Source organism: Neolamprologus multifasciatus, chromosome 7, assembly GCF_963576455.1.
Source record: "Neolamprologus multifasciatus chromosome 7, fNeoMul1.2, whole genome shotgun sequence".
NCBI lineage: Eukaryota > Metazoa > Chordata > Actinopteri > Cichliformes > Cichlidae > Neolamprologus > Neolamprologus multifasciatus.
Genome location: NC_140445.1, coordinates 29,473,073 through 29,486,311, shown reverse-complemented (window position 1 = coordinate 29,486,311; position 13,239 = coordinate 29,473,073). Strand labels below are relative to the sequence as shown.

Genomic DNA, 13,239 nt, shown 5'->3' with positions numbered 1-13,239 from the left:
CTTTCGCCTCTTCTTCTGACTCCAAAACAGTGTGCAGCCAAAGAAACAGAGATGTCCCATGGCTAACACTCCTGCCAACAGAGCATCTTTGTGGCTATAAATAGTCAGTTTTCAGTCTTCCCTTGTAGCTTCTTTAAAAGTGCTTCCTGGGAAATCTATCCCTTTTTTCTGATAGTAGGGTACATTATTTAATACTCTGCTGCTCAAGGATTAAATGACAAATCAATAAATATTTTTCAAAGTCCAAAGATCATTCCTGGATGGAAGATCCACAATCTTCTATTGAACCAACCTCTTCACACTAATGGAGTCTTGTCATTACACATTTTTTTCCACATACACATGTAAGAGTGTTAACCTAAAATAATGTCATCATCTTCCCTCTCCCGTCTCCCCCCAAACCAAAACGTCAAACAGGGCACTGACTCAGAGCAGATAGCGTGAACAGGACAGGAGACTGATAAATAGAAAGAGACACATGAGACATGAGAAAGGGCATACAGAGGAGCAAAAAGAAGATAGATGTGTTGTAGGTGGGTCCTTTGGGAAGAGAGAACTTTTGCTACCTCTTCTGGGTGTTAGCTTGTCTTTTTAAATCCTTCCTCCTCTTGCTATCAGCCACAGTTCCCCAGGCCACCAATATCACGCTTACCACTTGCACATATGGAGTTATTTTTAGTGTTCAATATAGCATAGCACAGCATATGCACAGGTGTTAAAGATACATATTGTTTGTAATATTACTGTAATAAAATTCTCTTGATTAAAATTGACTGTAATTATTTAACCTCATTAATTTATTAATGAAACTAAACTTTTTACTTGTGCAATTAGATGAAAAAATATGAAAACTATTACAAAATAATTTGTCAAATGTGCAGCTCTTCCTATTAGATAACCAAGCTTACATTTTAATTCATAAATGTAAAAAGAACTGCATGCCAGAAGATGAAACAAGAAAGAAAAAAAAACATCAGGAACATTTTTTGGTAATGTAATACTCAAAATATTCCCCTAGAGAGAGACTTTAAAGAAAGCGAGGAAGCGAAGCTAAGCATGAACAAGCAGCAGGGAAAACACTAAGTTCGTTTCCCTCAGATGTCACCAACTGGCAACACACTCAAGAAACCGTTTTTTTAAAGTCTTTAAAAAAATTTCTGTACATTTATTCAACCGCTGACCTGAGCGTCACCCCCACGTCTTTTTTCTCATTAAGCAAAGTGGCACTTGTTCCTGTAGCTCATTTTAGTTCATTGCTGCAGCCATTATGTGACAATGTCACATGTCTGAATTCTCATTTCTGCACTGGAGAAAAAAAAAAAAAATTATAATAAAAGGTTTAATTATCTCCTACTTATTTATTATGAGAACAATCTAAATAAATGCCAAGATAATATACTGAGTTTTAAGTTTGAGATTCCCTCTTAATATAATCATCTGACTAACTTGAGGCTAAATCAGAGTTCCTTATATATTTAAAATTACCAGAACTGTATGGAGTAAATATCGTCTAATTTCGTTAGCAAACAAATGCAAATGCTTCAATGTAATTTGCATATTTAACTTGGGGAATGCATTTCCCCCCGAGGTTTCCATGTTTTCTAAAGCCATGTGCTCAGTGGCATTGTGCAAGTGTTTCTCGCACTTCCTTGTAACATCTCCAGATTTACATCTATATTTAGATCAAACAAGCTCTTCATCCCTGAGTATTGAGCTATTTTTCCATAACAGCCACCAGAATCATCACAGCAATGTCCCCTAGACCCAGCTGGAGATAAGGGAGTCTTTCCCCTCTGAGATTTCTTAATATTTCAACACGATCATGCTACAGTGGCTTCTCATTATCCTTGTATTATTTCGTTTGAAAACTACATACCCTAAAAAGATTATGAGCGCTAAAACAGCATTGGATTGTCTGCAATCAACTTTGGTCATGCATCAAATAAGGATACAGCATGTGAATAGGCAGAGCTGGTTTTAGAGTAGGTGGTAAATATTCAGTAATATCCAGTTTAATCATTTATAATTCTGACTTTGCTGAGTACTTTCCAAACCCCCAATCAACACTAAAAGATAAAACAGTTCAAAAGTTCACAAACTGCAGCATCTTGAGGCACTGTTTTGATCAAGAGGAAAAACTCTTTCCTGTTTGAAACTTTAAAAGTCATCTTTAAATTCATCAGGTAATATTTATCCATTTTGGTTGGGGCTCAAGTACACCAGTGGCCTAAAATATGGCTGTGTTAGTGAAAATCTTCCTACCAATAATTTTGAATTCAATAAAAAACCAAAATAAGATGCACAGAAAGATGTGCGGATTGACCGTCTAGAGAACTGAGTCAGCCAATTTCCAGCATTCTTGGCTGAGACTAGTCAGGCTTGTGTATTATGAGCCGTAATGCCATATGAGCATTATGGCAATGATGAGCCAGTCCGTTTCATGCATGTACAAAATACTCACAGCAGCACAGGCAAACAGCCATGCCCACACTCACAGCCACATGCATTCATTAGCATGGAAGGTAATGAGTAGGGGGGACCACTAAAATGTTTGCAAATAAACTACCAACGCAAAAACAGCTAAAGTTTAAGCCATCATGTGCTCAGAGTGAACCACAAGCCAGCAGCCTCGGTATGAGCAAAGGATCAAAGCAGTTACTAGGAAAAAATCTTCAAAAATACAGTTTTACATTTATATAGCAGACAAAATACATCAAAAAGTACATTTTGAACCTTTGGGGGTATTTTAGGCACTCTTTATTTGGTATGCATGGGTCAGACAACACTCACTTTCAAAGTCAGCCTTTAATTTCATATCTATATCTTTTGTATTTGTGATGATACAACATCTGTCTGCAGACAGACAGAAAAAACAGACATAGAATCACCTGCCTAAGTACTCAAAACTGCCTTTTTAATGTGCCCTGTTACAGTATGTGTCAAGTTAACTAAAACTACTTTTGGAAATAAATAAACCTAAGGCTCTGATGGAAATGTTTATTGATACGTAGGATGTCTTCACGACTGCCAACTGCCTTCAAAATAAAATCTTGTTTTTTCATACTTACTGATGCTACAATGAAAATTTTTCAAACACAAAATCTAAACTAAAGTGAGCAAATTGATACAGGAAATTTACCTAAACTAATTTAAAAAAAAAAAAAAAAAAAAAAAAAAACACAGATGAGGTGAGTCCGAATTCCTAACGCAGGTCATTCCACACCATCATTCCACACCATCATTCCACACCATCATTCCACACAGCAAACGCTCAGATGATTTGTCTTTAAGCATGAGGTGGGTCACCAGGTTTCTGGCTGATCTCAGGCTGCACTGTGGTTAGCACAGAAACAGCAATTTCAGAATATATTTTGAAACCAGGCCATGAAGTGCTTTAAAAGTAATAAATAATATCTTAAAATTGATTAACTGAGTAGGTCACCATCCTCATACTGACAGTTCTGGTTACAAAAATGTCGAACAAACTAGCTCTGCTATTGATTCATCTCTGGAGGTCATCTCATGAACTCTGGAGGTCCATTTAAAGGATCACATCTTTCCCTTTCTCCTCTAATATTTCTAGTAGCATTTCTCTATTTAGAGAGTTTGACATTGACTTTTCCAAACAAATAACTCTCTCTGAAATTGTTGTAACTACTTCTACACTGTGGCTCCCAACAAACTCAAATAACTTTATATCCAAAATATAATGACTAAACAATGACCCTCCAATGTCTAACTAAACATTTTGCCTGTTCCATTTAACACCTAATTAACGTGTCATAATGTTATTAAACTATTTTTCTCTAAATATTTACTTACATAAATTAGAATGCTTCCAATTCTGGAATAACATTAGTATAATTATACTCTTACAGTTTATTTGCAACACTGGTACTACGCAGTTGTTCCCTCCGAATTTCTATTATCTGTACTTATGAGGTATTGCTGAGTCATGTAGGCCCATATAAAATGCATTTTTCATTCAAGTTTAAATCATTTGAACTAACACACATGCATCTTAGCTACAGATGTAGTTTCATCTAAGTGAGCCCTTTTGTAACAGTCACAGATTTCTTACTAATATTGTGAAGTACTATGCTGCATCATCAAGCATTTTTCTATTAGCTCTTATTCACCTTCTCACTTTTTGGGTAATTTTTAATAATTTCTCTTGCAAATATATATTTAACCGCATTATCTGGCGCACAACTGTCTATCATGTGGCAAAACAAGGGGAAATATTCATGTAGTATTGCCAGTGTTATTGCTAACTTTCCCTCACTGAAGCTGCTTTCATGCATGAACGACAGTTTAAGGAGAATCGGGTCGAGATATTTTTCACTGCTTTCCTTCCTTACACATAGCACACAGCAGGACATGATCCACGCGACTGAGGTGAGAGATGCCCGGGAGACAACACGTGACGCCTGTTTGCTAGCTTTGAATGCAACAGAAAAATAAGCTGCACATCAGTGTAGTTTGATAATCACGCTAACACTGTGCTAAGGAGCTAGAAGTTTAAAGACAAGCTAATTTTTGATCTGGCTGTGCTGGAAGTGGAAATTCTCACAAATGCACACCTTGTCCAGCTCAAAACCTTATCAGCTGCATATATCGGTCTTCTTAGATATGGGAAAGCACTCTCAACTCCAGCAGCAGACCTTATCTCACCCTTGGGGCAACTCATTCCCCAGAGACATCACAGTGACAGATATACTGCCCAATGAAAATACCCTCACAGCACTAATAACACCAGCCTCCACATGTAGTGGTAATCAAAGAGCAGACAGCAAAGCTCAGGATGAGTATGTGTGTGAGGCAGCCTGCATGTATGCATGTGTGTGTGTGACTGCATGTGATCAATAATGAGTCTCTAGTGTGGGAGTAAAAGTGGTGCTGGATATCAGACATGAGTTCAGAGGTCACCGGTTTCAGCAGCTTCACTGCATTACTGATTTTTATTTCTGCATTTCTTTTTTAAACAAGTCATTTGCTGGAGTTTCCTTGCAATTATTTCTATTTGTAACACATTAGGACCACATGAAGCCTGTCACGCTGACACTATATTTATTAAGTGCCGTATTACAGCTTAGTGTATTTGTTTCCACAAAGAGCAGTAAAAATACAACTTTATTCAAGTTCAGCCTGAATTTACATGACTTCATAAAAAGGAATAAAAGAGGCAAAAGTGTTAACTTAGATATCCAGTGTTGATGAGAGCTCACGGGTAAGGATGCATATTGAATTTCACATTTTTATTTTGATTTATCACTTACTTATGTGAGGACGAAATGATGCACTAGAGCATAATTTAATTTTCATAAATCTCACGAGATGCTTTACTCTGCTCCAGGCAGATCTCGGAGTATTTCATCTGGAGATTAAGGATGATAAGACAAGCACATTTTAGCTATAGAGTCTTGGGTCATGCAGAAGCAGGGCTGCAGTGCTTCCCTGCTAGTATATCTCAACGACTACTTTGTTAGGTGCACCTGTTCAACTGCTTGTTAAAGCAAACATCTCTAATATATCGGCCAATAGCATGGCAACAACTCAGTGCATTTGGTCATGTAGAGATGTGCAAGGTGACCTGCTGAAAATCAGCATCATAATGGGGAAGAAAGACAATTTAAGGGACTTTAAACACAGCATGGCTGGTCCTGCCAGACCGGCTGGTCTAAGAATCTCAGAACAGGGATTTTCCCTCACAATGATCTCTAGTTTACAGAGCATGGTCCAAAAAAGAGAAAATGTATAGCCAGTAAGCCACAGTTCTCTCTTGTTGATGCCAGTGTTCAGAGGAGAATGCCCAGTCTGCTTTGAGCTGATAGGAAGGCAACGGGATGTTGCCTTCCTATCAGATGCAGAAGAGCATCTCTTTTTTTTTTTTTTTTTTTTTTTTTTTTTTTTTTTTTTTTTTTTTTGCCTGTCCCGTTTGGCTCTTTTGCCATCAGAATTATTGTCTAAAGGCGAAGAAAGATGCCCAATGGTTTTTCTTTACCAAATTGACCATCCCAGCTTTGCCGTAATGGTCCATTTGATTCACCTTTTATTCTTTATTTTATTTTCACTTGCTGAATACGGGACAGATTTGACTGGGGGAAAGAAAAGGGAGAAAGAAAGAGGGAAAGAAAGACAGTTGAGAAGAGGGACGGGGGAGAAGGGCAAAAAACAAAAACCAACAGAATAAGCAGAAGAAAAAAAATAAATAAATAAAAAAATAAATACATATATCGATCACCTGGATCACCTGTTGAGAAAGAAAAAAGAAAACAAGCAGAAGAAAACGAGAGTAATACAATAAACCACATCACAATGATATATGGGAATATGACAGTAACTACTAAATATTAAACATTATTGTGCAGCACGTAAGATCGACAGCACAGTGTGCATTGAGGTAGGAGCCAAAAAGGGTGTAGTTTGTGTGTGTGATCACCCGTGTGTACACCTGTGAGCATGGACGCGCTTGTTTTCTTAAAAGGTTCCCTCATGTAATGATCTGCTAGAGGGTGTGGGGGGCCACTGCCCCGTCCTCCAGGGCATGAAGCAGGTATGGAGGAGATCAAAACTCCAGACATCCAGAGGCCCCCAGAACACAAGAGACCAAGGAAGACCAACAGAGGGGCAGCCGCGCCACTGTCCCAGAAAGAGCCGAGGAGAGTCCCAGATGAGGGGTCACCCAGCAGCCACGGAGCAGAAGCCAGGGGGGGCTGCAGTGACGTGCCCGTGAGCTCCGCCGGCAGCCAGCTGTGCCTGAGTGACCGAGCCCCAGGCCGAGAGGCCGGGGGCACCCCACCTCCGAGGTGGCCCAAGCGAGCCCCAGGCTCCAGGCCCCGATAAGCAGCCGCCAAGGAGTGAGCCGGTGTGTACCCGGACGCCCACCCCCGGACACAAAGAACCACCAACGCACCGATGTCTGAGGGAGTCCGCCCCCGGCAGGGGAAGTGGTGGGGGGAGATAGGCCTCCAAACCTTGGAGGGCCTGAGCTGTCCTCAGAGAGGTGGCATCTGATACCCAACCTGACATATAGACACAGACATACAGGCACACACAGATACAAACATCCATTCCCACCCTCATGCTCTCATATGCACTTACTCCACACTCAACCAACGTGGAGACAGACATAAAGAGACGCTGTACACACAATCACACTCCCCAAGCGTACTCTACGAACCGGGTCTAGGTACCCTTGCCCCTGGAGGGGGGAACTGCACCCAGACCCAGGTTGTGTTACCCTTTTCCCTGCGGTGGGGAGAAGCAGACCGCCCCGACTCCGCAGCAGCAGGGAGGCCCCACATTCCGGATCCCAGTCGGACGGCCAACTCCTCCTCCTAGCCCCCCTGCTCCAGCAGGAAGCAGAGAACGAGGGTGAGAGAAGACTCCTAACCTCCCTCCACCCGCTCATTGTAGTGTTGATGTATGTGTGTTCTAAGGTGCATTTAAAACCCAGGAGGGCATGGAGCTACCTGCCAGAGAGCAGCAGGTAAGCGCATAGTCCCTCCTGCTAGCCCTCAATGTCTACGTGTATTTAAAATTGAGAGGTGGGCAACGACGCCGGGGGTGAGGTGTACACCCTGATGGTAATTGGGATTCCGTGTAGCGTGCCCACCCCCAAGATCCTATATGTATGTGTAATGAGAGTGTGAGTAATGTGAATGTCTAAGTTGCGGGATAAAATTGAGGCAGAGGCAGCCAGAAGGGGACAGAGGGGGGGGGGGGGGGTTACCTCCTCTGCACCCTGGTGACACACCCCTACTCCAAGGCCCTGCATGTGTGGGTGGTTGTGGTGGAGCGGGAAGAGGGAGGCAGCTGGAGATGGGGAGGGAAGGAAGGGAGGGGCAAGTGACCCCTCCCTGGGGCCAGCTCCCCCGCTGACCCCAGTAGGCACCCCCATACTCCGCGACCCGCCAGGGAAGGGGGGCCCAGGCCCATCCGAACCGGGGACCAGTGCAGCGGCGCCGCCCGGCCCCACAGAGCCCGGGGCAGTCCACCCAACCCCACAACAGAGAAAACTACACCCACCCCATCATCCACTCATCTTCCAGACTACATAAGACAATAGACGCCCAGGCTGAGATCTTCCTCCACCTCTCCTGTATCTCCCCCTCTTGCAGAGAGAGTTCCTGAGAGAGGAAAGCTCCTGCAAGATGTGACAACCCCCCCCCCACCAGTTGAAGAGCCCCCCAGGTGGCTCGGCGCACCGGCGGCACCCTGCGCCAGTGGCGGGCCCCCATATACCCACCGGCCCACAACCCCGGCAACACACCAACCAGGACCCAGGCCCCCGAGGCCCGGCCAGGGCCCCAGGCCAGAGCCGGAGCGCCCCCAGAACCTCACGCCCGTCCCGGACCCACCCAGGGGCAGCCAGGCTACCAGGTCAGTAACCCCCGTCCGTCAGCACAGACCCTCCCCTAGCCCCGCTGCACGTAGCCACGAGGAAGCCGTCACCTAAGAGCCAACAGAGCCCCTAATTGGCCATGACCGCTACCCCGGGTTGAGCCCCCCAAGGAAGATGCTCCCGGGGAACCGCCTGACGCCCTAAGCCCGACCCTACCCCCACACCAATCACAACAGTGAAGGCGAGACCAAAATATGACCCCCCACCCCCACTAGGTGATGGAGGTGATCAAAGGAGTCCAGAGCAATTGATCTGATGTGGTGGCAGAGGCTGTATCAAGACTAATGTAATCTAATAGATAATTTCTATATTGGTTAGAATTAAGATTGTTTTTATTTTTCCAGTTCATGAGGACTGTTTTCTTGGCTATGCATAGGGCAGTGAAAACCATATGGGCTATATTCTTTTCTGAAGTGACATTATCTAAGCTGCCCAACAAACACACTAAGGGGGAAGTTGGAATGTTACATTTCAGACACTTTGATCTTCACATATCTCGCGCCAAAACTTCTGAACTGGTGGACAGAACCAAAGAGCGTGGATATAATTGTCCGGTGAATTGGTTTGGCAGTGTGAGCAGTTGTTGGTAGATGCAAAGCCCATCTTGAACATCCGATGACCTGTATAGTGCACTCTATGTAGTATTTTGTATTGAATTAATTGAAGACTGGGATTTCTGATTAGATGAAAGGTTTTTAAGCAAATCTGAGACCAGAAGTTTTGGTCTAAGTTAACTGATAAATCCGCTTCCCATTTTGCAATAGGAAGTGATATTGATTCATCTGTTTTAGAAAGCATTCTGTACATTTTGGATAGTAATTTGGGGGTTTTAAGAGTAAAAAATTGAACCACACTTGGTGGTGTTTGTAGAAGAAGAGCATCTCTGAATGCACAGCAGATAGGGAGCAGAAGACCACACTGCGTGCCTGTCCTCACAGCTAGGAAAAAGAAAGATCTCAATCCAACAGAGCACCTTTGAGATGTGGTGGAACAGGAGATTCATATTATGGATATGCAGCAAACAAATCTGCAGCAACTCTGTGATGCTATCACATCAGTACAGACCAAAATCTCAAAGGAATGTTTCCACCATCTCATTAAATCTGTCCACAAAGAACTAAGGCAGCTCTTAAGGCAAGTACTGGAAAGCTGTACCTAATGAAGTGGCAAATAATTGAAAAGTCTTGACAAGTGCATTTTTATTATAAGGTTCAAGGAGGACTGCAGTGCTTCCTGCAATGTATATAGCCAAGAGTAAACCATATAAAAGGCACAAAGTCTATAAATAGCTCCGTGTAATACTCACTGCTGGGTTTTTTTTTCTTGAAATCTAAGAACAATGTTAACGAAAAATGGGACAAATCATTAACTGTAAAGTAAATGGTGCTAGTATATGCTGAATATGTTAACTGCAGAGGCCCACAGAAAGTATCACTGTGCTGTTAAAACTAAAATGATCATATCAATAAAGAAATGTGACCTTAACTGCACATTTTTATGAGAGCGACCACACACCCTAATGAGGTTTCAACTTCATGACCCAGTAGTCATGAAGTATAGTTACAGTATGTCATTGCCAGGCATATGACGTCATTGTGACCTCAGCCTGTCATATTATTACATTTCATGGAAAGGCAAAACACACACACACACAGACACACACAAAACCAAAAATATGGCCTTTGCTGTGTAGAGTGAGACCTCCTACACAAGCCTTCCTGAGTGCAGGCGATGTTTACATGTACTACGTAGTGTGATATACCGACACACTCATGTAAATGCATACTTATGCCAATAAGGAATTAAATGTGCCAAGAGGAGTCTTGTATTCTGCTGAAAGCCAAAGAAATGCTCCCCTGATGCCCAGCCACATGCAATCTGTCTGCTGCATGATATAAATCCTCACTATGCAACAAGGACGAGCATGAATACACCTGAAAAAATACAGACACGCACACACAAAGAGGAAGGCAGAGAAATTCACAGGTTTCAGCTACAAATACTAACTAGAAATCTGCCTCACTAGGCGGGTCACGTTATCCCATCTTATTCCAAGTGTTCAGCCAAGAGACACGTGGAAGATTTAACACACATGGCAACATGCATACAACTTCTGTAAAGACAATATTTGCCCATTACTAGAAATGGAAGCAGACAGCAAATGCAATTAATGTGCACGACTCACACAAACAGCACTTGTTCAACAGCATATGAGGAAAGAAATGACTTCTAAGCACCTGGGCACTATTTACCGACTGTGCTCCTGAGCTGGGAAATGTATCATTTTATCGTTAATGACACCAGATTTTTTAATACTTTGCATTAACTGATCACAGTACTTTACACACCTCATATTAAAAAAAACAATCCTCGAGCATTTTGACCCAATGAAACTAAAAAAAAAAAAGCTTTTTAAAAAAGGACAGTAGATAAACGCTTACAAATGTATAAGGGTTAAACACGCCTTACCCCATAAACGTTTGCATTCTTACTATGTCATCACTTTAGAGAAATAGGTTAATCTAAGTATTGTTGTACACAATTCTTTCTGAATCTGAGGCCGAGGCTATACATCCATTTCAGAATATAAAGAGAAACGATACCTGCGGACACACACACGCTGATTTCGCGGTTACCCCCTATACACCATCACACATCTTCTACCAACCACGGGATTTCAGTCATTCATCAGAAAGGCATCTACTGCGCCGTGCGTGTCTGGGAGGGCTGTGGACTAGGCAGTCTCTGATTTGGGGGGGGGGGGCGGGGAGATGGGCCAATTTTTTATTTTTTTATTTTTTAGCTGGACCGAAAACACAATTTTGCTCAGCAACAGAGGCGACACATTTGCACAAACCTCCGCTTGTTGTTAACGGATACGAATACAGAAGCAGAAGCAAATAATCGCCAAAAACAAAATAAAAATCATATTTGTGTGAGCGTAAAGCGCCACAGGGAGGTCACTGTTGCTGCTGGCAGAGACAGGTGTCTAAATACCGATATCGATTCTGTGCGAGCTTTAAAGCCATTATTTTCCACGCATTCTCACTGAACCCACACAGAAAGCCTTTTTCATTGAAGAGGACTCCAGCGCTTTGACTTGATTAAGGTCCTAACTTGCCCCAGCAACAGACAATAGCTGCACAGTCCCGTTTCCTCTCATTTCTTCCCCACAGCATCTGCGGGCAACGCAAACACTTACCGCGATGAGATGGAGAAATATTCCACATAAAAATGTGACTCCATTAAAGAAGAAGGTGAAGAATGTGGGTGGGGGGGAAAGGGGGGGAAGCCGTGAACTGCACCCACGCTACTACCGCTACTACTACTCCATCGGCTGGGCAAAGCGTCCGCTCTCGGTTTGTGATGTGGATCACGCAGCGTGTGAGCCCATGAGGATGGATGCTGTGCCTTTTCGGGGGGCGGGGACAAGACGCGTACTCATCTCCAATGGAGCGTATTTAATTCTGTGTAGGGACCCTTGTGTTACAATCAAGTAGGCTGTGTAGCCCGCTTTTATCCAGCCACCCTGCCCTGTAGACCTCCAGGTTAGGGGGAAAAAATCCTGGATTTATTCACCTTGTCTCAGAAAGACAGCATAATGTCTGTTCAGGTCTGCTTAATATATTCATGGAACTCGACACGTTCACAGGTGGATGGTTTCTGAGATGTGGGTGCTGCTGATTGAATTCTGAAGATTCATACCGGCGCTCATGTTTGGTAAAAAACAAACAAACAAACACGATTTTTGCGATACTGTAGGTAATTCAGATTCATTTTTGCTTATATCACAGAAATGTCGACACAGGTGCATTTGACGATGAAATGTACACACATTAATTCCAAATATGTGATCATTTATATATGCCTGAAATTACTAAAAGCTCCTTTAAAAGGGCACTTTCAAAAAGTTTTCAATGCAAATCATACCTCTCCATACACACCTCTCCATCTTGCCTGTACGCATCATCTAGATGTGGTGCTCCTCCAGAAGCAGTATGGGCACACTTTACTTCCTCGTTGTTGTTAGACCCGCCTCCACAGAAACCGAGTTTATCCAATAGCCTCAATCCTTGAAGTACGCTATGCTTCTGGATTTTTCAGCCTAATTCTGACTTTTTCCCTTTAGTTTTGAGACTTTTTTTATATTCAGGATTCTAAGGGGAAAATTATAAATATTACAGAATTCTGAAAAAAAGTGACAATTCTGGGATTAACGTCAAATTACAGGTTACAATTACTGAAAAGAGTTAACTCAACGCATATGGGTGGCCCCATTCCTTTTCTGTACAATCTTATCTAATGTTTTTAATAGTAATTTTCTTAATGACAACATGTGCCTATCTGAATAGATTTGTTACCTGGTGTTAGCAGTGGCTTTGTTGGGGTTTTGAATGAGTACAAATAATTGGGAGACAGTTTGATGTGTATAGAAGCACACTGGTAGTTTTTGATTGCTTATTTGTGAAGAGTTTTTCTGTGTTTTTAAGTGTCTGTTTAATACGAATTCAATAAAACTGCACACATGGCCAGTATGCGTGCAGATGAGCAACAGGACAGTAGAACACAACTTTGTGAGTTTGAGGTTTGAGAGATCCTCAGTGACGTATTGCACCCTCTCAATGGTGAATCTGTTAGTAGGACAAAGGTACAGGATCCTACTTTTTCAAACGTCTCATGCCCAGAGATCTTTTCTACCTTGTATTTTAACACGGTTGAACAAATTCAGTTCAACAGTCCATGCTGGGGTCCCCATCTTCCTGTTCTATGCATTTTTGGTCTATTTCTTTAAATACGGGTAATATGGTATGGGGTGGGGGGTATTTGCATAT

At 42.5% G+C, this 13,239-nt stretch overlaps 1 protein-coding gene across 4 annotated transcripts in view; it reads right to left on the bottom strand.

The window, feature by feature from the left end:
* Window positions 1-12,373, bottom strand: part of plppr1 (phospholipid phosphatase related 1) — a 58,031-nt gene extending 45,658 nt beyond the window's left edge. The window contains exon 1 of one of the 4 annotated variants that reach the window (XM_085164715.1): window positions 12,352-12,373. The gene's annotated coding sequence lies outside the window, so the exon portion shown is untranslated. The other 3 variants (XM_085164716.1, XM_085164712.1, XM_085164713.1) reach the window with 3 other exon arrangements.
* Between the last annotated feature and the right edge of the window lie 866 nt (window positions 12,374-13,239).